At 40.6% G+C, this 26,688-nt stretch overlaps 1 long non-coding RNA gene across 1 annotated transcript in view; it reads left to right on the top strand.

Moving 5' to 3' along the window:
* Nucleotides 1–23,656, top strand: part of LOC135972450 (uncharacterized) — a 45,029-nt gene extending 21,373 nt beyond the window's left edge. Inside the window, exon 2 of the long non-coding RNA XR_010588914.1 lies at nt 22,445–23,656. This is a non-coding gene — a long non-coding RNA (uncharacterized LOC135972450). The remainder of the gene's footprint in view (nt 1–22,444) is intronic.
* The last annotated feature ends 3,032 nt before the right edge of the window (nt 23,657–26,688 follow it).

The raw sequence follows: 26,688 nt of genomic DNA, 5'->3' as shown, positions 1-26,688 counted from the left end.
AACCTATATATAAATATATAGCACAGCACTCAAATGGTTCCCCAAGAACTGTTCTCTTTCCTGTTGTGTTGTCACCCCACTAATCCCCCCCAACCCAGGTGATGATGGTTTACTGTATAAATTAGATAGTGACCTTTGCAGTAAGCTTGTTTTACTTTAAATCTGTAAACCACCATATACACCTGTGCACCTAAATAATAAATAGAATATAATATACAGGGCAGCATTTATCCATGGGATCATCTGAGTATGTGTGCCCTTACATTTCAAACATCATCACCCGTGTGAAGAGGAAAGAATCCAGCCTCACTCTCAGATTAAATTGAGTTTCTGGGGCTATAAATGAAAGAAAGCAGGTTTATATTTGTAAACTGAACAGCTTAATCTGGGAGTCATTGAGATACAAGAAACATGGAAACTGATGATGACACTTTCAGAGTCACTCTTTAGCATAGAATCTCACTTTACATTTTCAGTCCTCTGCTAAGCCAAGTCTATACTTTGTGCAGCAGAGAAGAGGGAGGGAAAGGGTTCCCCTTTCTGTTTTCCCAATACTGAGCTATCCTGGGGCTGAAACAATTGTGAGGTAACTTAGAGCAGTCAAAGGGCTGGTCTGCATGCTGGCTAGAGCAGTGGTTCTCAACCTTTCCAAACTACTGTATCCCTTTCAGGAGTCTGATTTGTCTTGTGTACCCACAAGTTTCACCTAACTTAAAAACTACTTGCTTACAAAATCAGACATAAAAATACAAAAGTGTCACAGCTTTTGACAACTTGCTTACTTTCTCATTTTAACCATATAATTATAAAATAAATCGTGACCCCCCAGGTTGAGAAACACTGATATAATATATACAGCAGTATAAACAAGTCATTGTCTGTATGAAATTTTAGTTTGTATTGACTTCACTAGTGTTTTTCATGTAGCCTGTTGTAAAACTAATAAAATATCTAGATTAGTTGATGTACCCCCGGAAGACCTCTGCATATCTCCAAGAGTACTCATATTCCTGATTGAGAATCATTGGGCTAGAGCATTCCCATGGGGACTGCAGTACCAACAAGGGCCAGATGGAGTGCTGTGAGCTCTGACCTGCTCCTGGTCTGTCCATTATATGGAAGGGAAGGATGGGTGGTGTAAAACTAGTATAGTCATAGGTGGTGGAACTAGGGGTGCTGGAGGTGCTGCCCCCCCACCTCCGGTGAGAAGTGACTTCCATTATATACAGGGTTTACTGTTTGGTGAATGACTCTCAGCACCCCCACTATAAAAATAGTTCCATCACCCCGAGTATAGCTGGCTCTATACCAGTCAAGTAGTCCCCTGCATCGGGTGGCATCTTTGGCTGCCCTTTTAAGGCAGCATCCTGGCTGCTTTGCACTGCTTCAAGCCAGGAACAGAAGTGCTGACCCTACATCTATTTCAAAATCATGATCACCAGCTGGCAGATGATTATAGTGTACATCCTTTCTTCCATCAGACTAAGAGAACTTTTGAAATTAATAGGATCCTGGAAAATTCCAATGGCCTTGTTTTATTTTTATATTAACAAATTGTTTAGTGAGATTGCGGGTGCAGACCTAAATTCTGCCCTCAGTTAGACCCGTGTATCCCCTCTGAAATCAGTGAGCTTTTCTGTTGTAACTAAAGGCAGAATTTGACTTGCCCTGTACTATGTATTACCTCTCTGTGAGACAGAAAATGTTTGCAAGAATGGAGAACATTTTTACTAGATTCTTTTTTCAGATAAAAGATAGTGTATGACTCATTCAATTCTTTTTTAAACTATTCTATATTTACTGTTTTATATAGTGATTCTGGCCATTAATGTGCTGAACAATTACTTATAATCTGCACTTGCCAAAGTTTGTCGCTTATTACTGCAATAAATCAGTCATAACTGGTATAATCATGGAGTCAGAAGCAGGGAAAAGAGAAATTCTAAACTCATGCCAGCTTTGTGGTGTCAGAATTTCCCAGTGGAATCAAATCTGGAGGTTTGAGTGCCATTTTAAACACCAGAGGGGTAGTCGTGTTAGTCTGAATCTGTAAAAAGCAACAGAGGGTCCTGTGGCACCTTTAAGACTAACAGAAGTATTGGGAGCATAAGCTTTCGTGGGTAAGAACCTCACTTCTTCAGATGCAAGTCAATTTTTAAACACCATATTCTTAAGACTGGTTCAAAAAGAAAGCAAAGGGGTAACAGCTCACTGACCCTCTGCCATCCTGGCTAAATAAGCAAATGTCAAAAGGTGAGTTACATTGACAGAAAAGAAGAGAAAAGGTTATAGCAGATAAAAGGGAGTGGCAATGAAGGACCATTAGATATTGTACCATAGCGGAAGTGATCATCCTCTGCTGTCAATTCATGCAGTTCATTTGAAAAAAACCAACAGCCTATATAGGACCAGATCTTGGGGGATGGCCATTGTGATCACATGCATACCATGGTTGTCAGCTAACAACATACAGCACCTGCAGCACCAAGAAAAGAACACATGTTCTTTCATTCCAAAAACATAGGTTTCTGCCTCCCAAGGTAAAGGAGACAGTCCAGTAATTCGAGAAAAAAGGGGGAACTGAAAAACATGGCCACCTGCCTGTCAGAGTGGCGTGATACACATGCACACAATAGTACATTGGGCTATGCAGCTATAAATATTCAGTGTTCAGGAACATGGCTTACCTAAGGTAGGATGAGCAAGGAATTCCATGATCAATTATGTAGCACAGGGGTGGGCAAACTTTTTGGCCCGAGGGCCACAGCTGGGTATAGAAATTGTATAGCGGGCCATGAATGCTCACAAAATTGGGGTTGGGGCGTGAGAGGGGGTGAGGTCTCTGGTTGGGGGTGTAGGCTCCAGGATGGGGCCAGAAATGAGGAGTTCAGGGTGCGGGAGGGGGCTCCGGGCTGGGGCAGGAGTTGGGGTGCAGGAAGGGGTGCAGACTCTGACTGGGGGTGCTGGCTCTGGGGTGGGGCTGGGGATGAGGATTTTGGGGTGCAGGAGGGTGCTCCGGGCTGGGATCGAAGGGTTCGGAGGGCAGGAAGGGGATCAGGACTGGGGCAGGGGGTTGGTGCATGGGGAGAGGTTCAGGGGTGCAATCTCCGGGCGGCGCTTATCTCAAGCGGCTCCCAGAAGCAGTGGCATGTCCCTTCTCCAGTTCCTATGCAGAGGCGTGGCCAGATGGCTCTGCCACTGCCCCATCCACTGGCACCGCCCCTGCAGCTCCCATTGGAGCGCCGGAGGAGGCCATTGGAAAGGGGCCATTGGAGCATGTAGGAGCTGGAGGGGGGCCATACCGCTGCTTCCAGGAATCATGTGGAGTGGCCCCCAACCCTGCTCCCTGCCTGGAGTGCCAGAGTGGGGGAAGCCCTAGACCTTGCTCCCCACCGGGAGTTTGAGGGGCAGCTTAAAATGGCTGGCAGGCTGGATCTGGCCCCCCGGGCCATAGTTTGCCCACCCCTGGTGTAGCACAATGTGGACCAGATTCTGCTCTGTATAAAACTAATGGAAAACACAAATAACCTGATGTCAGTGGGGTTATTCGGGTTTTCCACCAATATAACTGAGATCACAATCTTGACATATATGCTGAAATCACTTCTGTGCACATATACCTGTTATTCCCTCTTTTCTCTGTAATGTTTCATACATGAAATCACAGAAATGCTCCTAATGTGCTTTTCTGGTCCTTTTCTCTTAGCATTGCTCCATCATTGTTTCTTATTTACAGTAGAAACTTAGAGTTACGAACTGACCAGTCAATCACACACCTCATTTGGAACCAGAAGTACGCAATCAGGCAGCAGCAGAGCCAAAAAACCAAACCAAACCAGTACAGTACTGTGTTAAACATAAACTACTAAAAAAAAAGAGAGAGAGAGAGCACCATTTTTCTTTTGCATAGTAAAGTTTCAAAGCTCTATTAAGTCAATGTTCAGTTGTAAACTTTTGAAAGAACCACCATAACGTTTTGTTCAAAGATACGAACATTTCAGAGTTACAAACAACCTCCATTCCCGAGGTGTATGTAACTGAAGCTTTACTGTATATGATCATGTACAGTATCTACAAGTGATAAATTAGCCTTATGGACAAAAAATAAAACCTATAAAGCTGTAGAGATGATCTTTTTCCATGGAACTAATTTAAGACAAAAGCTGCTTTTAAAGGAACACTATAAAGGCTGATTAGTTTTAAATTAGATGGGCAAGCTGTATTTGTAAATATGGGCTTCCTCGGCACTCCTCTGCTTTATACAGTTTCTCTTCTTGTGAGCTGGAATGTGCAAGAATTCTACTGTCTCTCGCTATGCACAAGTACAGTGAGACACACTGCACACACACATACACAGAATCATGCCACTCTGGCTTTGGCTTTGTAAGGCTGACTAGCAGGATAGTTTCATTTGAAAAATATTGCCTTTGAATAGTTAAGGGACTATTCAGGATCAGAAGCAACAGTTAAAAATAAATGTACATAACACCACTTAGATAAGTATAGATCAAATTATTTAACTATATTCCTTATGCCTACTGCGTAGGTGGCCACACATTTAAAGCCATAAACAATCAAAATTGTGAAACAGATCTTAAAAAAGAACCTCCTTAAAAGAACCCCCAACCACTCACCAACCCAAAACAAAAATATATGAAGAAATTGGCAGTCATCCACAATTTTGGGTAACAGCATGAAGTAATAAGACTCAAATCCAGCAACAACAATCTGCAATCCCTTGTCCTCCAAACATACAGAGTTATGGGATGCCAGCCAAGGAAATACTAGAACATTTAATGGAATGAATAAATAAAATTCACTAATCTAAAAGTTGTAGGCCTATTTTCATGCTTTTGCTTTCTCTTTTTACATGACTTTATCCTTTATCTGCTCCCCATTCCTCCTGACTGAAACATGCTCAGAGCAAAGAGCTAAATGCTGCTCAGTGGCACAATGCCATGCATTAAAGAAAATCCCAGCATAACATAACAGACACTCAAATCTTCTACATAGACAGAAGAGTAAATCACTGAATAAGTTATGGTTAATGTATAATAAAAAAGGAAAAATTCTCAAATAAACAAGAAGCAACCATTTTGACAATTTCTTGAGCAAAATAGGGCTCAAAAAACTGGATTTGCCACTAGACAGCCAAAAGTTTCAAGGTTGTTATGAGGTAAGATCAATAGCTTTAAATAAAATGGTTAACATAGTTGTGAATTTAACAACAATGTTTAAATGATTGAATTTATCCTTATAAGAACTTTAGAACTTTTCAGAATCTATCTGTAGTAAACCCACTTGAGCACCCATTCCAGGATTTCTTATTGGTCCTACTTTGCATTGTCAACTTAGAATCATGCTGAGAAATGGGGATGCAAAGTTTGCATCAAGATACAGATCCTTACTTTTCAAAAGTTTGGGGGAATTTGAATGTAGGCACCTATCTCAGATTGTTAGAGAGGGATAAGCCATGATGTCTGGCTCAGGATATAAACTACTCCAAAATTCAAGGGCTTGGGCCAATCTCTTGTAGGAAGGAAGTATAATTAAAATAATAGCAACAACGGAGAGAAATAGCAGCCATAGTAATTTAGGGCTTGATCTTGCAAGGTGTTGAGCACTCTGGTCCATTCCAGCAAAGCACTTAAACATATTCTTAATGTTAAGCATGTAAGTAGTCCTCTTTACTTCAGTGTAAGAGCTTTGCTGGATCAGGTCAGGATATTCAGTACCTTGCAGGATAAAGCCCTTACGGAAAATCTTTGGACCAACACCTGGTCTGAGTGGCTGTGCTGGGTGCAGAGTATATGGGAGTAGCCAGTGAGCTGAAGCTGTCTCAGTCTTGTAGCTTTTGCAGACAAGCAATGGGACTGCATGTTTTGAATGCCTGACCTTTCAGTGTTCATTATCACCAGCTCTTTATAGAACCCCCAGCACAGAACTATTGAAATTAGTGTGACTTTTGGATTTCCTTTTGACATTTAGGGGATTAATTAGTGGTAATTTAGGGTTAGCAATAATAGACATGCTCCACCATTCTCTGAATAATTGTTACTACCAAAAAAAGACTAGAAATGTGTATACATGTCATGGAAATTAGTTTAGTCATTATTCTTTTATTGGTTTTATATATATGGCACCTAAGAAATACTCTAAACTCCCCATAGATGCATGCATTTAGCTACCTTTTATGAGGTCTTGTTACAGCACAACTTTAAAATGGGAAGACATTTGCTTCTGATGGTTTATGGTGGTATTTATGTAAATACATGCGGATTTATGAAAACACTTTTTTTGTTAGAGGCTATTGGGAGGTATACAGATGGGTTCCCCCCCAAAAAGTTCCATGTAAGAGTGGATCTTCTTGCCCTTACTTCTTTCTAGCCTTTCCTTGCCCTGTCTCATCCTTTGCCTTGCCATACATGGAACAGGGCACTGTGCAGTGGTTGTGCAGCCCTTCTGAAGGCAGCCACTCCTACACTGACAAGAGGCCCACCAAGCAGCTATAGAAAAGGGGGCTGCAATTAGATCTTAGATTCCAAACCAGTTCCCATTAAAATAAATGACAAAAATTCCCACTTAGAAACAGGATCAAGTTCTTAATGGAGGCCAGCAAAGCAGTGAGTTATTTTTAAAATAGCCTTGTTGAAGATTCCTGTTTTGATTTATTCTGATGTAACAAATATTTATTTAGCTATTTAATCTGTTATTAAAAATCACTGGAATTTTCCCATAGACAAAGCAAAGGGCACTGAGGGAAGACTGGAGATTGCATAGGTAAACCCCTGAAAGTGTGAATGGCTTTGATACGCTTCAGGCAAGGATCCAAACTTTTTGATTCTTATATGAACTGGCCAAAAATCTCCTAGCCTTCGGACAGTTTTTCTACCAGCACAGGTTTTCCTACCACCTCAACTGTTTCAACCCTACCATCTCATGAACTGGGGAACCATTTGGGGTGGGGAACATGCATCTTGCTTGCCTATTATACAATAGGCTGATACAACAGCTGGGGATGAGCCCGTCATAAAGCAGCCCCAGCCCCATCTCTGTTGCAACAATCTTGCCCCCTACATGGCAACAGAGAGGCAGAGAGTGGGGCAAGAGGAGCCACATCTGCTCTATGACCCTGGAGGTTCCCCCTACATTGGGTGATCGTCCCAGGGTCCTGCTATGCCTGCAGTGTGGTGTCAAGCAGCCAGAATCTGAGCCAGCATTACTCCTATATTATTGCTAGGAACCGCTTTTATCAGGCACATTTCACAGAGTGGAATTTTCCCTCTTTGTCATAGCTGGTTTCGGTGGAATTATTAGGAAATGATATAAACACAAAATCATATGTACTATGAAAAATAATCATAGGTCTTTTACTATGTTGCCTAACAAATATGGTTATAAAGATGTCCGCCTATGAGCCAGATTTGAGAATCTTACTGGAAAATGAGAAAAAGCAACAGGAAAGTGCCAATACTAGTCAGACTTTGTACTACCTTTCCTTTTTCAGGCTGCTATATGGTGATTTACCTGGTATAACACCTTACTGGCATTATGGCTGAAATGTTTTTTAGCCCATGGGACTCCCTATTTGTGTCTGGCAAAGAATGTAACAATAATCAAGTGGTAGACAGACTGCGAGAAGACTGAGACAGTCACAGAGGATTCAAAATCTCTGTCTTCCTTACATATGACTGTGAATAGTGTCTAGTCAAATAGGGGTAGAAATACGAATAAGGTCATCTGGGACCAGAATCCTAGCACTTTGGTATAAACAATTTGTGGCTTTAGTCAGAACCAGAAGGAGCAATGCTGAAATAACCCCCTTCTCCTCCTCCAAGTGCCTCCTGTGGTTTTTGTGTGTGTGTGTGTGTGTGTGTGTGTGTGTGAAGCTTTTAGTTGTTAATCTGGTTTACAAAGGCGCAATAAAGGCATTCCCAGGATCACCTAGTACATTTTGTGTGTGACCTGTATTTATGTCTAGGGGCAGCACTCTCTTTGGTCAGCATCAAGAATCCCATTGGCTTTCATCAAGCAGTAACAGAGGGTTGCTGTATGTACATAACGAATCCCCCCTTTCCTCACAACTCTCATGACTTAAGGTTTTGATACAAACTTGAAAGGCAAAGCAGGTTTGTTGACTGATTCACTGAAGGACTGCAAAGCTTTCAAGTGAGTCTGACCTGATCTTTGGTTTCACAGTGAAATGAGGCAAAGTGCAGAGTTTCACGTGTTTCCTATGAAATCAGGTGAACTTTGGTGTTTTTGTCTTGGCTTTGTTTTCAGTTTTTCTGTTCTTTCAAATCTGAAGCTCAGAGCCACAGGTACAAAAGTGAGGAGACTGAAAAAGCAAATAATGTTGGCATTAACTAGAGATGTACCTCCAGTGCAATATTTATTCTATGGCGATGGGCGCTACAAAAAATCTTAAGGATAGATCTGAATCCAGACTTCCCAAATGTTCAAGGGAGTTGAGATCCAGAGGTTTGGCACGTTACAACAATAAGGGACAGCTGCAAAGTTTGGGTCGGGTTCTGAACTTCCTCTTAATTTGCAGGGGGTGTTCAGATCTAGTGTTTTTGTTCAAACTCCTCTCTAGCACAAACTACTGAGATGTGAAACTGCTGAGTTTTGCTCCAGTTCAAGTATTTTCTGTATGAAACACCTGTTACTTGAATATAGAATCCTAATAATTATTACTAAATTGCAAAAAGTTCAGAAACAAATATTTAATTCCAAAAACTGGATAAGAAGCAGACAGGAGAGGATGAAAAAAGGACTTTGCCATTTGCCCATACTGCAGAGTTTGGTTAGACTGAAATTGTCATTTCTAGGAGTCTGAACCTTATGCACGAAAGATTAAGCAACTTGTGAGAGACTCAATGAAGACAATTAAGAAAATAGTCAAAGGATTTGTTGGAAAGATGAACCCTATGAAGCAGAGTGGAAAATATGACTTTGAAGCTGGACAATATAACTGCAAGTGCCATCAAAGGACAAATATGAACTATCTACTGAACGTTGTGAAGAAATCCAGGATTAGGCAGTTCCAGTCACTGGAATCTCATTATGATCCATTTTGTCCTGGCAAAATGAGATCCTTACGGTTCACAGCTTGGAAGGGTTCAAGAAAAATGGGTGAAGTGTTAAAGTACAAAAGCTACTAGGCATAGGCGGCGAATTATATGGGCTTGTGGTGCCCATGCTCCACCAATATTCAGGAACATGGGCCTGGCTCCACCAATGTTCGGGCTTATATTTTCAGAGCCATTCCTGTCTATAGGACAGACTGGGGCAACAAGCCCAGGCTCTGTGCTTTGGGGGCCCCGTGCTTCAGGGAGACACGGGGTCCAACGTGACCGGGGGCTTAGCGGGGGGCCTGGCGCCAGCAGCAGCGAGTGACCCGGCCCCAGCCCGCCCCACCCTGCTTCTCTTCTTCCTGCCCCTGCTCCGCCCCCATCCCCACTCCACCCCTTCCCCCAAGCCCCCACCCCGCCTCTTCCCACCACTGCTCCACCCTTTCTTCCAAGCCCCCGCCCTGCCTCTTTCCGGCTTCCACTCCCTCCCCTGAGCGACCTTGGGAGTTGCGGGGGTGGGAGGGGCTGGGGCCAGGTCACTCGCTGCTGCCGGTGCCAGGCCCCCTGCTAGCTCTCCAGGCCACCCTGGACCCCACATCCGCCTGAAAAGTGGGGGCCCCCCCAAAGCACGGGGCGCGGGCAGTTGCCCCAGTCTGTCCTATGGACAAGACAGCTCTGCTTGGGCCCGTTCTGGGCACCACCAAAAATTATACAAACCTGGCGCCCATGCTAATAGGTGAAAGTCTTAAGCAGCCACTCCCATAAGTCCTGGAACTAGGGGTGCTGCAGCACCCCCTGGCTTGAAATGGTTTCCATTATATGCAGGATTTGCAGTTTGGTTCAATGGCTCTCAGCACCCCCACTATACAAATGGTTCCAGCACCCCTGGCCACTCAAAGAACCAGGAAAATCAGTCTGCTATCAGGAGAATTCTTTTAACTAAATGTCAGACAAAATGTTACTGGGGATGACATACAAATAGCTTACAGTGGGTGCTTAAAACAGTAGTTCGCCTATCAGTAGGTGGTCTTTAGTGGATTCTGTATATACATGGATTAAACAATATACTTTGTTAAAATGTTTAAAAGAAACTGGACTTGCCAAAATCAATATAATCTGTTCTGGGAAACAGGCCTCCAGTCTGAGTTATGGACCCAATATGGCTTTTTCTGGAGTGGAGCGTGAACACCTACATATTTGTAAATGGCAGAAGTTTCCCTTTATTAGAAAAAGCAGGAACAGATTTCAAGACGTGGTCACTGAAATGATCAGATTCAAATTGAAACGTTTGGATGTTCTCTTGTCTTATTGCTCTGAGTAAGACATTCCGGAATTAAAAACTTGGAATGAAGTTAAAGAAAAAAATTAAAGTGAACTATATTGCTTGTGAAATGTGCCGGAATGGTAGCCCTGGAGACTAAAATCTCATCAGTAGGAAGACCTATTTCTAGAGCTGGGAGGGTACTTTAATTCCCAGCATGAATTTTCAGTGCACACCAGCGGCGGCTCCAGGCACCAGCGCTCCAAGCGCGTGCCTGGGGCGGCAAGCCGTGGGTGGCAAGCTGCGGTGGGCACCCTGCCAGTCCCTGCGGGGGCAGCAGTCAGGCAACCTTTGGTGGCTTGCCTGTGGGAGGTCCGCCGATCCCGCGGCTTCGGTGGCAATTCGGCGGTGGGTACGCCGAAGCCGTGGGACTGGCGGACCTCCCGCAGGCATGCTGCTGAAGCTGCAGGACCGGGGACCTCCCTCAGGCATGCCGCCGAAGGCAGCCTGCCTGCCGTGCTTGGGGTGGCAAAAAAGCTAGAGCCACCCCGGTGCACACCTTCCTGTTTAGATTGCCACAAGTGTAGAATTAGCACCGACTGCGACTTTAAGATGTTTGTGATGCAGATACTTATGTGCTAGGGACTGAATTAAGAAAATCAGCTCCCTGTGCATAGTGTAGCAAACAGTATGGATATGACTCATTGATCCATCACCAGTGAAAAGCCTGAGCCATCCAGTTTCCTGGTTATGCTGCTCTGTTTCAATAAAGGAGCTGAATATCTGGATGAGAATTCCAAGGGCCTGTTGAGAAGCATTTGTTGTTTTTCTAATTTTATTGTGCTTTACATGGACTTTCTCAAGTTTCCTTCTCTTGTTGTGCTTAAATATGGAAAGGACTAACTTCATGGTTACCATTGTTTATCTAAAACACTCTTCTTGTAGAAACTTGTTGTGTCTCTGTTTGTCTTATGATTGCTTATAAGCAGCAACCATGGGTCTTCACACTCACATCACACTAGGGCGTGTTATCATTTTCAATGAGTGTCAGCCAAACACAAGTCTTTCAACATCCACACATAGCTTGGTCACAAACAATGTGTTTTGGTTAGCATTACTGTTCTGTTTTGGTTAGCATAGTGATTTCCTTAAATAAATGAAGTCCCTATTGACAATCAATATTAAACTATGTTAGCTACAACCATGCCTCGGGCTATTTCCTCTACAGTTTCCTACGACTGTTTCCCCTTGTAACTGAAACACATGAGATGCCAGGGATGGGGATGGGGTGGAGGAAGAAGTGGACCACCTCCTCCAGCAAGAAACAAAGCTTTTTAGCAAGGAAGATTTTCTCCTTGAGGCTCTGCTTTTAAACTTAGGGCTCAGAGGTTGTAATCAAAGGAATTTACAGAAAATACCCACCTCAGGTCCCCAGCAACTGGGTGTAGAGCTCTATTTTCTCAGAGCCTCCTGTTCTCTGATTACCAGGATGCTGTTCCTATAGAGTTTCCTGGCTATCCTCCAAGCACCTGACTGGGCCTTCATTCTGCACCGCTGAGGGAGATCACAGCAAGGTATTAACTTCCTGTTCGGTTGTATTCAGATAAGGGCTCTGCATCTTGTCATACACACACTTTTCCAGGTCATCATGTCCGTTATATAAGGAAAGTTCCATGATAGGGTATTTCATAAGAAGATAATCAAGTTGTATGACTTTTCAATTGCATCAAATGTAGAACTCACTCCGTAATCCTTATATATAAATCCCTTTGGAACATCATTGATACTATCTACAAGTTTTAGACAATGATCCTGAATTCACTCCTATATAGGATCTGTCTTAAAATCTCATACATTTTTTCTAATTGTGGCTCTGGGATGTTTGTGTGCAGAACTTATATCTGAGAAAATCTCTTGGGCCAAATTTTCAAAACATCAGGCACGTAGAGATGCATTCAGAAAAGGGCCTGCAACTGCATGTCTAGTTTATATTTGCAGTTACCTCATTTTCATTCTCAAATGGTTGGTAAGGGGCCTACCTTGCCACCCATATGCACAGTCAATTTGCATGAAAATTAAGATAGTTTCATAGAATCGTAGGACTGGAAGGGATCTCAAGAGGTCATTTAGTTCAGTCCCCTCCACTCATGGCAGGACTAAGTATTATCTAGACCATCCCTGACAGGTGTTTGTTTAAGCTGCTTTTAAAAATCTCCAATGATGGAGAGTCCACAACCTCCCTAGGCAATTTATTCCAGTGCTTAACCAGTTAGAAAGTTTTTTCTAATGTTCAACCTAAACCACCCTGGCTGCAATTTAAGGCCATTGCTTTTGTCATATCCTCAGAGGTTAAAGAGAATAATTTTTCTCCCTCCTCCTTGTAACAACCTTTTATGTACTTGAGACCTGTTATTGTGTTCCCCCCAGTCTTCTCTTCTCCAGAGTAAAAAACAAACAAACATTTTTTTCAGTATTCCTTCAGAAGTCATGTTTTCTAGACCTTTAATCATTTTTGTTGCTCTTCTCTGGACTGTTTCCCATTTGTCCACCTCTTTCCAGAACTGGACACAATACTCCAGTTGAGGCCTAATCAGCATGGAGCAGAGTGGAAGAATTAATTCTCATGTCTTGTTTACAACACTCCTGCTAATATATCCCAGAATGTTTGCTTTTTTTGCAACAATGTTACACTGTTGACTTATATTTAGCTTGTGATCCACTATGACCCCCAGATCCCTTTCCACACTGTTCTTTCCGAGGTAGTCATTCCCCATTTTTTTCCACACACGAATTAAGTGTGTACACTTTTGTGCTTGATCTTCTATGCCCAACTTTTTGAAAACTAGATCCTCTGTGTCTGGTCTCTGAGCAAATATTCAACACTGTTTTAGAAAAGGAGTATTATGAGCTTTATCCATTTACTGTTGAAGTCAGTAGGAGGTTTGCAATTGGCTTCAGCCGGAAAAGGATGGCATATTATTTTAGAAGTAGCTATCTTTCTTTTCTTGCAAGTGTTTATTGTAATGCCTGGCAAATCTCACATGAAGATATTTGAGCTGCCAGTACTGTTTCTGTCTGCACTTTCCTAAGGCCACAGCTGCTAAAGCTCACTTGTCTAACTTTTTTTTCACTGTAAATTTTTGAAATCCTGTGTGTTAAAAATGCTTCATCATAACAAAACCTTCGAAAGTGCACAAAGGGATATTGCTTTTGCCTTACTCCAGAAGATCACATGCTTTAATTCTGCTTTAGGAAAACTAATCATATTCAGCATATGAGAAGAAGAGCTGCATACAGTTGGAGATGACATGATCATTTGCTTTGGATGTAAAAATGAAGGACCATTAATTTTATAGCATTAAATGAAGTAGTGTTAGATCCTTAAAATTAGCTTCAATGATTACATTTCAAAGACCTCTTCACAAATGAATGGAGGAAGTATATATCTATATATACTGAAGAGGGGAAAGGATTATATTAATCCAACTCCATATACCGTATCTCTGTATATGTAAATACATATGCTATGTCAGATTTCTTCCTCTAAAATTGGATTAATTGCTCTGCACGATTAATAGACATAAATCTAAAATGACAATTGAAGGGCATCAATCTCCTTGTTGATCTCCAGTTATTTATGATTCTCTGCATATGAGCTGCACAGTGGAAATTCTTCACTACCTACAGCATAGTCCAGCTGTGAGAAGGCTTACCTGACTCCCACTCCAAATACATTTGATGATATCTAGAGCTAAACTTATTTATGTTATTGGTTCTAGGTTTCTTGTCCTGGATCACGAATAAAAGGAAAGAGTTATGGCAGAATGGGATCAGATAGACTGGTATCGCACTATAGTTAGAAAAAGATACTTCACAGAAACCAAATAAGAAAAGAGCCAGAATCTCATCCTAAGAATAGCCACAGGATAAATCAAGGAAATCATGGGTTCTATCAATTGTATTGGAGAGAAAAAAATGTAGATTCTTCAGGGAAAAATCATCAGTAAACCACAAGAAGTCAATGAAGTAAAAATCAAGTAAAGCCTAGAGCTTAGAATAGAGCCAAGCATCTCTAGTAACCATAGAAACATATGAACTGGCATGCTGGATCTGACCTGTGATCTGTCTAGTCTAGTGTTCCGTCTCTGAGAGTGGCTAGTACCAGATGCTTCAGAAGAAGGTCTAAGAATCTGGTAGTAGGTGGATGTGGGACAATCTTCCCCCCTCAGCTTCCCCCAGAGGTCTCATCATGATCTCCAATTGGCTTGAACCCTGACGCATGCAATTAAATATTCCTTCCAATATTTTTGTTATTAATTATGGTAACACTGGATATTTTTGATATTCATATGAATATCCAATCCATTTTGAAATCTTGTTAAGCTCTTGGCCTTAATGACTTCTGTGGTAATGAGTACCACAGTTTGATCACACACATGAAAAGGTATTTCATTGGTTTGAATTTCTCATCTTTTAATTTAGTTGAATGTCTTCCTCGTTCTTGTGCTAGGAAACAGAGAAAAGAAGCTTCCAATCTACCTTTTCTGTGTCATTCACTGTTTTACATACTGTTATCATGTTCCCTCTTATTTGTCTTCTTTCTATGTAAACAATCCCAGTCTTTTCAATCTCTCTTCTCAAGAGAGTTTTTTTGCCTTTGATGCCATACTGGCAAATTTTCTACAAGGCAAAGATTTTCAGAGGGAATTAGGCACCCGAGTCCCATTGTAATTCAAACTCCCTTAGGCTCCTTTGAAAATCCCTGACTAAATGCATCATTCTCTAGTAAACAGAAATGCCTCCTAAATTTCTCTAGGAACTCTCATACAGTAGAAGGTGATACCTTACAAGAACGCCTTGCATCTCTCCTCTGACTCCCCCTCCTCTATCACATCAAACTTAAAGCTATTTGTTTTCACTTTCAAGGCCCTTTGTAGCCTATCTCCACCCTTCCTATATCTATCATTCATTGTTGAGAGGTCAGCTTCTGTCTCTGATCAGCCCATGATGCCAATCTCTATCAACCACTTGTTATATTTTCAAACGGGCACTTTTGCCCTGTCTCCCATGCTGTCCCTCATACTTGGGAGGAGCGCCTCATAAACCTATGCAAACCTATCTCTTTATCCTCTACTTTGCTCTGATGCCTGCAAAAAACTTGTCAATAACTGGGCTGGGTGTGCTGAGATCAACGCTCACCATGCTGACCAATATTGTCTCATTGTTTCCTTGTATCCCCACATCTGTCTATCTTAATCCATTTGTTGTTTCTTGTCTTATACTTAGATTGTACACTTTTTGGAATAGGGACTGTCTTCCTGGTTTTTGTTTGTACAGTGTCCGGCACAATAGTGTCCTGTTCCATGACTAAGGCTCCTAGATGCTATAGTGGTACTACTACTACTAACAATAGAAATAAGGTCATGATTGGAACAAGGAATTTTTACAAATAAAATGCCATTCATGAATCAAATTAACCCTGGTGAAACTCATCAGAAATCACCAATCACTTCCATTGAATTACAACAGGGATAACTTTGATCCAGTGTCTATTAATAATAATAAGTTACCTGAATAACCTAAGAAGTTACCTCAATAACTTGCTACTGCTAATTAAAGAATAGCTGTGAAAAGTATAACCAGAAGAACAGGTGCCTAGGCATTGGGAGACATGGGTTCTCATTTTAGCTCTGCCACTGACCAGCTGTGTAACAAGTAACTTTACTTCTGTGCCTCTTTCACCTCCACCTTTGACTGTCTTGTCTATTTAGATTTCAAGCTCTTTGGGGCAGGGACTGTCCCTTATTATGTGTTTGTACAGTGCCTAAAACAATGGTTCCCTAATGCAGGGGTTCTCAAACTGGGGGTCGGGCCCCTGCAGCAGTTTGCTAGGTTATTACATGGGGGGGTCGCAAGCTGCCATCCTCCACCCCAAACTCTGCTTTGCCTCCAGAATTTATAATGGTGTTAAATATACAAAAATGATTTTTGAATTTATAAGGGGGGGGGTCGCACTCAGAGGCTTGCTGTGTGAAAGGGGTCACCAGTACAAAAGTCTGAGAACCACTGCCCTAATGTCAATACTCTAACACAAAATCATAATAACCAGATGATCAGAATATAAATTAACATAATCTAGAATTAAAAAACAATTGGCAGCAGTGAGATCGGTAAATATACTAATCACATGGTGACACGCATTCTTTTTATAGATTGGGGGCTGGAAAACAAGTGCTCCCCAGTTAAAATAAGGAAAAATGGCACCTTGTGAAGAGATGGAGGACATTTGGAAAGAGAACTAGAGCATCAGTGTACAGCAATCAGGCTAACTCCTCTCTCAGGTGAGGGAAGTGAGCTACATAATATTTCCCTGGTGTTAACACTACACAAAGGTAACAGAGATCTCAGCTACAGACAAATCTCATTCACTGCAAGCAGATCAATAATTGTGGAAATGACAAAATCATCCTGAACAAAATCAGATTTTTTAAAAACTGCAGATAGAGTATCCCTAAGCAAAGCAAATGCTTGAGAAAGAGAATTACAATCAACATTTAGATAAAAAATGTAAATAATCAAATAGAAATGGCAACACACTACTGGGGGATACCTACAGTTGTGAGACACTGTGTTACCTCTCTGCCTCAGCAAAAGTGAGCCTTACTAGAGATTAGACGGTGTGTCAGCTCCCTATCTCCGCAGTCTCTTTTCCTCACCAGCAAATTCTTCAAGGTTCCCAGCCCATACCTTGTCTAGCAAGTAACATCAGTGAACTGCAGCCCCTGTGCTCCTCAAAGCTCTTTCTTGTGATGCACAGCTCCATGCACACTAACATGGCTGCTACTCTGAAAGCTCCATCACTGTTCATTTACGGAAGATACTAAGTTTGCTGCTCTTTAAGAGTCAGTACATTACAGGTTATTAACCTAACTGGGGTAAATACACCCTTCCCTTCAAACATAGAATTGAGTTGGTTTGTAGTAAAAATAAAACAAGTTTATTAACAAAAGGACGTAGGTTAATGATAGAGTAACAGGAAAAAAGGCAGAAATGGTTACAAGCAAATCAAAGTGAAAACATGCATCTGAAAGACTAAAATGTAATTTAGTAAGATGCAGTCTAAGTTCAAGATTGTTTCTTTCACCCAAAGACTTCTAGCCAGCTTTTACTGGCCAGCCTGCCAGGATCCATCAGAGATTAAATTGCTTTGTTTCTTTGTCTCCTAAGGTGAAGAATAAAGATGGAGTCTCTCTATGTTCCTTACATCCCCAAAGGGATATTTTTGTCTTACAAGACAGGGAAGCCTCCTGAGCATTCAGTCTCGTGTCTCTCTGGGGTGCAGGAACCATATTAATTTTCTGTCTGTCGAGTTTAGCTCAATGTTTGTTTACTCTAATATGTAAATTGAAGTAAACCCGCATTTCTTTTCTAGGACAGACCTGTTTATCACCTTTACCTAGACTAGGCTGTCTGGTCTTAAACATGTTCTAGTACCATCATACAGAGAGAATTCTTAACTCCCCATAAAACGTTAACACATGCACGTTACAATATTTATCACCGGTGTGTTATTACTTTTCAAATGAAACCTCACAAGGAATATTTTGTACCAATTCCGTTGCTGTAGTTTAGGGTGCCTAGGGTCACGATACCCAACAAAATGGCCTGTGAGAACACAAGCATAATGATACATGAACAGAAGTGTGTGTTAACAACAAAGCAATGACCAAAATAACCCATATGTCTAAAGTCACCATGATTTCCCCAATGAGCAAAGTTAATAAGAATGAGAAGCCTAACATTTTCCTTGCTTCAGTAAAATCTCATTTTCTACTGGACAACTTTAGCAATGCCTAGAAAAACATGTAAGAAGGAAGAAGGCAAAACAAAACACAAAATCTTAGTCTTGAATTGTCTAGGAGAGGGACTGGGTGGCCTATTAGGTCTTTCCACACAATGTCTATAATTCTGTGAAAAATATCTAGCAAAGTCCCAATTTGTGACCGAAACAGCAGCAACTTTGAACAGAAAACAGTTCAGAGCAAACACATATTGACCTGCCACCTCACTATTATGTATTGAAAACAGATAAAAAGAAATTCCCAGGCTAAAAGTAGAAATTTGCAACCTTAAAGCATTCTGTCTGAATATACTCTTATGTTACAGTAGGTAAACAAAAAACAACCCCACCATTATAACAAACACCTAGCTCAGCCACCTGAGACAATGATAATATAAAACCAGTGAAAAGTTAATGACATTTAAAATTAGCTGGGCATGCACTTCCAGCTAGCAGTAAGTCAAGAGGTTTTAAACAGCTGGAACCCATAAAGATAAGGGGGAGGCAAATAATGGAGAAATATTCTTTTGATTCTTATCCCAACAGAGTACCATAAAGTAGTCACACCTGACCTAAACGGAGGTAATTCTAAGAAGCAGCCCAGCAGTCTGGCCCCAGTCCTCAGTAACACAGGACACCACCTTATTACTCCATTTCTTGCCAGGCAAATACCAGATGCTTCACTTTGTTCCAACCACGCAGCAACTTCAAAGCACCCAGGTTTGCAGTCTTAAATATTTTCCCTCAATATTCCAACAAATACAACATTTGTAAAAGGTTGGTTAGTAACTAGGTATTCCTTACGTTGCCATCCCACAACTGTGCAACCATAGGTTTTTCCTACAGCCCAACATTTTTATATAGTCTTACTATGAAACTGGAAGAGAGGTGAGGTAAATGACAGGTAGACAAAGGCTCCCAATTATCTTGAAAGGGATCCTTTGTTATCTTACAATGATTTGAAGACACTTCTAATAAACAATTTCTTTATGTTAACATTTTCAGCTGAGATATTTTGCTCCCAAGATGATTTTTCCACTTATCTGTTACAGCAGAGATAATATTGTTTGCATCACATTCAGGGAAGGGATGTTAGATAAGATACACAAAGCCTTGCAGCAATACTGACCCCTGCTCAAACTAGGCTAATTGCTTCAGTAGGAATGGCCTTCTAGCCATTCAACCAGTGCAGGATCACTGGTACACAGCACTCTCCAGCTATGAACCTTTCATGCCCTATGGAGCCCAGGAGTTGCTGGCATGCAACCAGGCTCCCTCCTGACACCTACAGCATAACCCAGGCAGGTTGAATGGAGCTGTGTTAGACTTAACCACAATCTATTCCTTAATGGAAAGTTAGGCAACTAAGTAGCCCTATTTACAGGCATTTTTTTAAAAGATGAACTTTTTTCACACACATTTTTACATGCTTTTCCAGTCTCCATTTTTTTTAAGGTAGCCCTATCTGTCCGGCTGTTTAATGGTTTGGGGTGTTGGATTGAGAGGGGGAACATGTATGTGAACATTTAAAATAAATAATTGAGTTGCTGGTCCTGTAATCAGAGCTGCACAGGTGGATGTTTGCACTTGCTTGGAACTGCAATAAAGTAAATGGGGCTCACTCAACTCCAAATACAGGATAGTGTCCATAGTGTTTAAACCTTAAACTATGTGGAGGATGGTGCTCTCATTGTCTGGATCTACCTAGAGAAAGACTGCTCTGTTCTGGCCTAGTCAGAATTTCCAGGTGGCTCTCACAGTCAGCCCCAGATAGAACACATTGCAATAGCCTGGCAAAAAAGATCGGTCCCTATAGCCAGGGCTCCCATCTGAAACCAAAGAATGTGGTGTCTTGGCTAAACAAAGATGGGGAAAGGCATTCTGGCCACTATCTGAAAAGGCAGGGGCAGAAATTGGTTCAAGACAACAAGATAAGATAGAACACCTTCAGAATAGGACAAATGTCTTAAACTAAGGATTAGGCCATAGTTTCTGCTAGTTCCTCACAATATTTTAGTTCCTGCCAACCAGAATCTCCTCGGTTTTACCCTGAGCCAACTGCTTTTTGTCAGGGTCCATTTTGCATATATTTTACATATATGTTGAACAAGACGGGTGACAGGACCAGATTATTGTTGGCCTCCATATAAGGGCGGTTCACTAGGTGAAATAGAGCAACTTTACATCAACGTCCTCTGGGAATCTCTTGAAAAGAAATAAATGATGTCATCTTAATGTGACTACCCATCCCTGCCAGGCCAGGGAGTAAGAGACAGATTTTTACATGTTTAGGCACCTAAAGCTCCAGATAGGCATCTAGCTGGGTTTTCAAAGGCATCTAGGTGCCTGACTCCCACAGAGTTCTATGGCACTTTTGAAAATCCCACCAGGCAGCTATCTCCATCCTTAGGTGACTAAATATAAAAAAATTGCCCCTAAATCACTAGTGTTTTCTGATCAGCAGAAGGCTATATATATATATATATATATACACACATACATACTCACACACTCTCTCTCTCTCTCTCTCTCTCTCCAGAACTAGCAGGGTTAGAGGGATGGAATGCTCTGTTCCGTCTGTGGGTGAAAAGAGGAAAAATTCTGGTCAGACTTATTTATAAAAATAATAGTGTTGCTTCCTCCTAGGTTCCACATACTGAGTTTTACTACTTAGCTGGACTTGGTCTATGTTCCGATTGTATAAATAATAAAAGATTGCTATTGTAGCTGAAATCCTGAAAGGGCATAGGAATGGTGCAAGAGCTACCCTGGAGTAAGAGAGTCACCTTGAGCTTCCATATAGTTGACTCTGATTTGGGAATGGGATTCAAGCTGAATAAAAAGAGGGTAGAGGGCTCTGCCCTAGCGACTAGGAGCTCTATTCCACAAAGCAGAGCTTCTGTCCCTGGGTCCTGTTTTGCTCTGAATTCCCAGCCTAGAGCAGTTGAAGCCTGTGTGGATCAGATCAGAACTGGACCAGGTAGCATGTACCTTTGCCAGACTGGAATAGACAGGTGAGAAGAATGTTGCCCTCCCAACCACCACTGAGTCTAATTGAACCTATTGGTGAGGTTTTAGGTAGAAGGGGATTGTTTTAAGCGTTCTGAACCTCAGCCAACTGGACAATTACAACTGGAGCTGTGGTGTTGACCCTACTTCTGCTACATGATTGGGGTTTGATCATTTTATTTTATGTAAATATATACAGTTATGTTTATTTTGTTTGTTTTTCCTTTCCCCCAAATAAGAGGTATTTGTGGTTCTATGTTCCCACAGACTCCTGAGCGCCTGTGGGTGAGGAAGAGCCACCTGCAAAGGTGACCAGCAAGATTATATTTTAATTTGCTAGAGCCAGAAGTATAAGTACAGCTCTGGGTGGGGGGCTTGAGCCATAGTGTTATTTATTTTAGAAAAGGACCCCTAGATAGATTGAACCCAGCCCTGGTTGTTGCCATTGGCACCTAGTGAAAGGGTTACAGATATAAGACTAGAAGATGGACTTCTGATCTCAGTTCATAGTGATGAGGACATAATCCATCTACAAAGTCAACACTGTTTCTATCCAATACCCAAGTCTCAAGCCTAGCTTGAAGAGCTCTATGATACTGAACAAATTATGTGATAACTAGAGTTGGCCTTTCTTGATAGCTTTTCTGAGGCAGGGTAGATTAGAGACAGGGGAATAGTTGGCAAGATCAACTGGCTGGTGATTTCTCAAATTGAGGGCCAGAACACTACATGCTTAAGGGTTATTGAAGCTTGTCCTCCAATCAGGCATTAACAAGCTCCATCAGCAGTGAATCGAGCTAATTTCCACTAATTTCCACAAGCCAAGAGTGAGAGAGGTTAATTTCAAATGTGTTGGGATGATCTTCTCTTAAAGCCTTCAGAATCTCTGATTTACCAAACAGATCTTCAGTCCATTTAGTAATGTCAATGTTGCCATTACATTTAATTCTCATATAGCTATCTCTGTTGTTCTGGCTGTTGAAATGTACACAGTCCCATGATTTGGGAATGGTTTATTTTTTCTCTCAATTTGCAGTTTTCCTTAATTTAGATGTGAGGTTTTAGTATCATATTAGTTTTGGAAGATGATTCTTGACCTGCATTTGGTGGTGATCAAGTTTGGCCATTTTTGTAGATTTGTCTCTTTTTAACACAGTTAATATCAGTTTTTGTTGTTTTATGTTTTTCTTATTTAAAAACATTGCACTCGTGGGTTTGAAATGCTTTAACTGACATTGTTGGCTTGCTCTACTTTCCCAGATCATTGGCCATGGCAGGTGTGCTAGTGGGCAGCTGGAGAAACTTGCAAAAGGAGCCAACTTAAAGAATCCTTCTTTTGAACACTACTGAGAGAGAGAGAGAAAATGAATGAGATTTAACAACATAGAGGGCATGCAAAGAGTGGCCCAGGGTAGACAGGGCTGGTGGAGCTTTTTTGGTACCCTAAGCGACATCTGCTGATATGGGAAGGATTCAGATTCTAGTGGTATGTTCTTTGTGGCTCTTAATGATTTGATCACCAGATTATTTATTTAGGGACTGGAAACAGGTTTTTCTCTTAGTCTTTGCCTTTAGTATTCTCATACCTGGAAGTAATTTTCTTTGATTCATTTACATTGCTGAATGCTAGATGTTTCCCATGACTGGCATACAACACATTATATGTTTAAATGTGGCACCAAGAAGAAAAAAAGGACATATTAGTGGTCAGATCACATTTTACATAGTTTCCATACCTTTTTTTCCCTTTTGGTTGCACAAGACACAAATTTATTTTGTCTGATGATATACTTAATGAATCCTATAGTGTTCTCCTACAGTGTTGAGTGAGCACACTTTCATTACTCCATCATCCAGGCTTCTTCCAACGATATTTTAAGACCTTAAATGCATGTGATGTGAAACTATGCAGTCCAGAGTTATCCCTGGTGTAATTCAACTAATCTATGGAGTTGCATCAAGCATAATTTTGTTCTTGTGTGATTATGGTTATAAAATTTTAGTTTTACCTGGAGTTATAAAAAAAATTGTAAGTCCATGCCATGTTTTTATAAAACATAACTGATTTGCTTGCTTTTATGAGATGTCTTACAGTTTTCAGTAAATCATATACAGTATGTTAGCTAGAAAATAATCCGAATATATCTAATTCATTCTTCTACCTATACACTGATACTTCAGCCACTAACTTACACTTTTTTCTTTTGCTGCACATTTTGTTGTTGTACCTAATATGCTTAGATAGAATTGTGATAAGCCCTATATAAATCAATAACATTTCTTCAGTTTTTAAAATTTTATTTTTGAATGCATACTTTAAATAGGAATGTGGTAATAAGCACAGATGCAGGAGCATAATGAGACACTACCACAGAATGTTTCAAGGAATGTAGGCATTATCTGAAAAACCAAAATAGTGTATATGCATATATATTGTGTGTGTAACTTGAATTAAATATTTAAAGGAATCTAGCTCTTTTAGTTTATGATTGTATTATTTTTGGTTATTTAAAATGGAGTTATACATCAGAATAATGTAATGTTTAAAATAATCTATCTAATTGGAGAAGAACCATTCTAGAAATCATTTTCTTTTTCACTTGGTAAGGATTAAATAACAAAGTCTGTATTCTTTATTGCTGATTTCTACTATTAAACCAACTACATATAAGCAGTGCTGATTGCAATATAAAGAATTATTCTCTTGGGTCCTACTTGTATTCATTCTCATTCTACACTTTAAAAACCCATTCATCAATTACTCTGCAGTGGCACCAGAGCTTAGCATGCGCATATTATCTTCCTCTCATATTCCAATGCAGTCTTCTGGAGAGAGAGAGAGAGAGAGAGAGAGAGAGAATGTGGGTGTGGGTGTGTGGACATGCACACACACATATATCTGTGTATAAATTCATAATGTATTGCACATAATTTCTTTTAAGGCCCTTTACATAGGGTAGCTATCATTGTCTTCATTTCATATACCTAAAAATCTTTTGCAATTTTTGAAGTCTTAAACCAAACTGTAAGCTTGTAAACAGCTAGGTGAGCATCAGAGGCAGTGGTCTTTTCATATGCAGCATAAGTGAAATGCTGCATAATATAAAATGATGGCGCTATTAATCCTATAGCACTGGTGATACCCAGCCCCCTCTGCTATTCATACCAACACCATTGTCTCTGGCTCTAAACTTCATCAGTATGCAAACAGAGTGTCACTATGATGGGTGGTAACTTGGTTGGATGCACTTTCTACATTTCTGGCAAATGAGTATAATTATTTTCAGAGCTGCGGGCAACTCATGCATGTTTTATCCTCCATCTGGACCTGCACGGTACACAATAGTGATAAAAGATGATTTTCCCCCTTGGATGTTCCTAGGCCATCATCGACACAGTCCTGATGAAATGGTCATGTATCCCCTAGCACTTCTATATCTGCCACAGCTTGACAACAAAATTATTTCCCTATAGTACTAAAACACTTCAAATATTCAAGCCCTCTGTGCATATATTTGTGTTTTGAAGCATTCAGTGTTAACATAATGTGGTAATTTATAAACTGACAAATTAACTATGCAGAAATCCGAGAGAGGCCTTATGAGGTCTGCAAAGCAGCAGAAAAGAAAGCAAAAGCTTTTTGCACTCTATAATAATAATCCTATCAACTGTCTGAGGCAGGTTTTAGTGTCTTCCTTTGTTAGTGCCTTTCACTCCTAAGCTTAGTTACTGTATGTTGAAGCTGAGATGCTTTGAATCAAACTATTGTCATGGCTGTGGTTGATGACTAACTAAGCAATATCATCATTGCTAAAGCAAAGAGAGGAAATAGAAACTTCCAGTATTGACAATTTAAAGGGGAGAAGATGGAGGCAAAAAAAATACAATAAAATGCACCAAAATTAAACATTCACTTCCATGATAGAAAATAAACAAACTTTTTTTTTTTGGCATAAGACTCAATATCTGTAAAACAGATTATTCATGAGAAAGGGAAGAAGAAAAGAAAGCTCAGCTTCCTTTGTTTCTTTGTTATAAAATCATTTTAAAGATTAAAATCCAGCACTGTGTTAGCCCTCCTTAGTGAATGCAGGCTATCCTTATAGGCTTATGATTGATCTCTAAACAGCTAGACAACTGGATCCAGGAAGCATTTATCAAACGATGCAAAAGAAACTGTTCTCACTTTTATTGTATTAGCTTAATTCTCTTCAACATAAATTAAAACTAATTTTGCTGGACCCAGGGAAAAGATTGTGTATCTTCTGCTGCCACCATCTGTCTAGTGTGAACATTTCTGACAAGAGCATTAATTTTGTGGAGGAAAAGGAAACTATTTACAAATTCACTGGAAGAATGCATAACATTCCTTCATAATATTCCAAACCAGCTCCCCCCCCATATTCTTTCTCTCTTTCACACTCACACACCACACACACACACACACACACACCCTCCTCTAAATGGTATGTACCATGCTACAGGGGCCTACCAAACATCAGACACTCTTTATCAGCAGTTGTGCCAGGGTCTCCATAGCAACAGTATAATAGATTTGCCCTTATTCAATCCCAGAGGCCACATTGAAGCGCAATGCAAAATTTGCTGGAGCCTGAATTCCTTTCAAGTCATGGCTCATGTGTCAGGAAACAAGTCAATGCACAGACAGCAGTAAACATAAAGATGGAAAGGAACCTTTACTCTCCAATGCTGTTTGCTTACAGTGACATTCAAAAGCTGAGACCCTTCTAGATCTAATTTCTGTCTCATTTTCTAGTTATTAATTCTCTTCTTTGGATAGAAGGAGGTGGGGGATGGGGGATGCCATGCTTTGCAGTAATAAACTGCCCCAGAAAGTGCAAAGCAAGCTGTATAAAAAGAGGAATGCATTTCTGTTCTCCAAGGTTATTGAATTCAAGATGGCTGAGCTCCACCATAGCAGCATAAATTCCGGGGCTTGTAGTGAAGCAGCCAGCAATATGGCATTCTGACAAAACCAACCTCTGCAACTGAAAGTACTAAAAATGACAACCTCATGTTTTATTTTGTTGCACAGAAAGAAACCTTATCCAGTCAGAGGAAACACTGTCTGTGAACATCAGACTAGACTGGTGCCTGATCACATAAAGGCTTCTTTGCAGAGGAGGAAGTTCCCTTAAGTGTACCCTAAATAAGCCAGCAAAAACAAGCATAACTTAAAAGTTAAACAATCATATGTTTAAAGTTTTTTTTAAATCATTAGCTTCAGGACTAAAAGATGATTGCTTAGATGGTTAATTATTTTCTTTGCTACAGCTTCCAAGCTGAAATGTTCTTCATTATTGTAGATACTGATTCACAGCTGAATACTTGTGCATTTTAAATTAATTGTACAGTTACATATACCATTACAAATGGAATATATAGTCATTTTAAAATGTGTTGTTTACATTTTTAACACAACTGAAAATATTTTCTACATACTTTCTCTTGATTATTGATTGATAGTTTTGAATGGCTACAAA

This window comes from Chrysemys picta, chromosome 6, assembly GCF_011386835.1.
Source record: "Chrysemys picta bellii isolate R12L10 chromosome 6, ASM1138683v2, whole genome shotgun sequence".
Taxonomy (NCBI): domain Eukaryota; kingdom Metazoa; phylum Chordata; order Testudines; family Emydidae; genus Chrysemys; species Chrysemys picta.
Note: the sequence above shows the minus strand (reverse complement) of the source record. Positions and strands in the feature narration are given on the sequence as shown.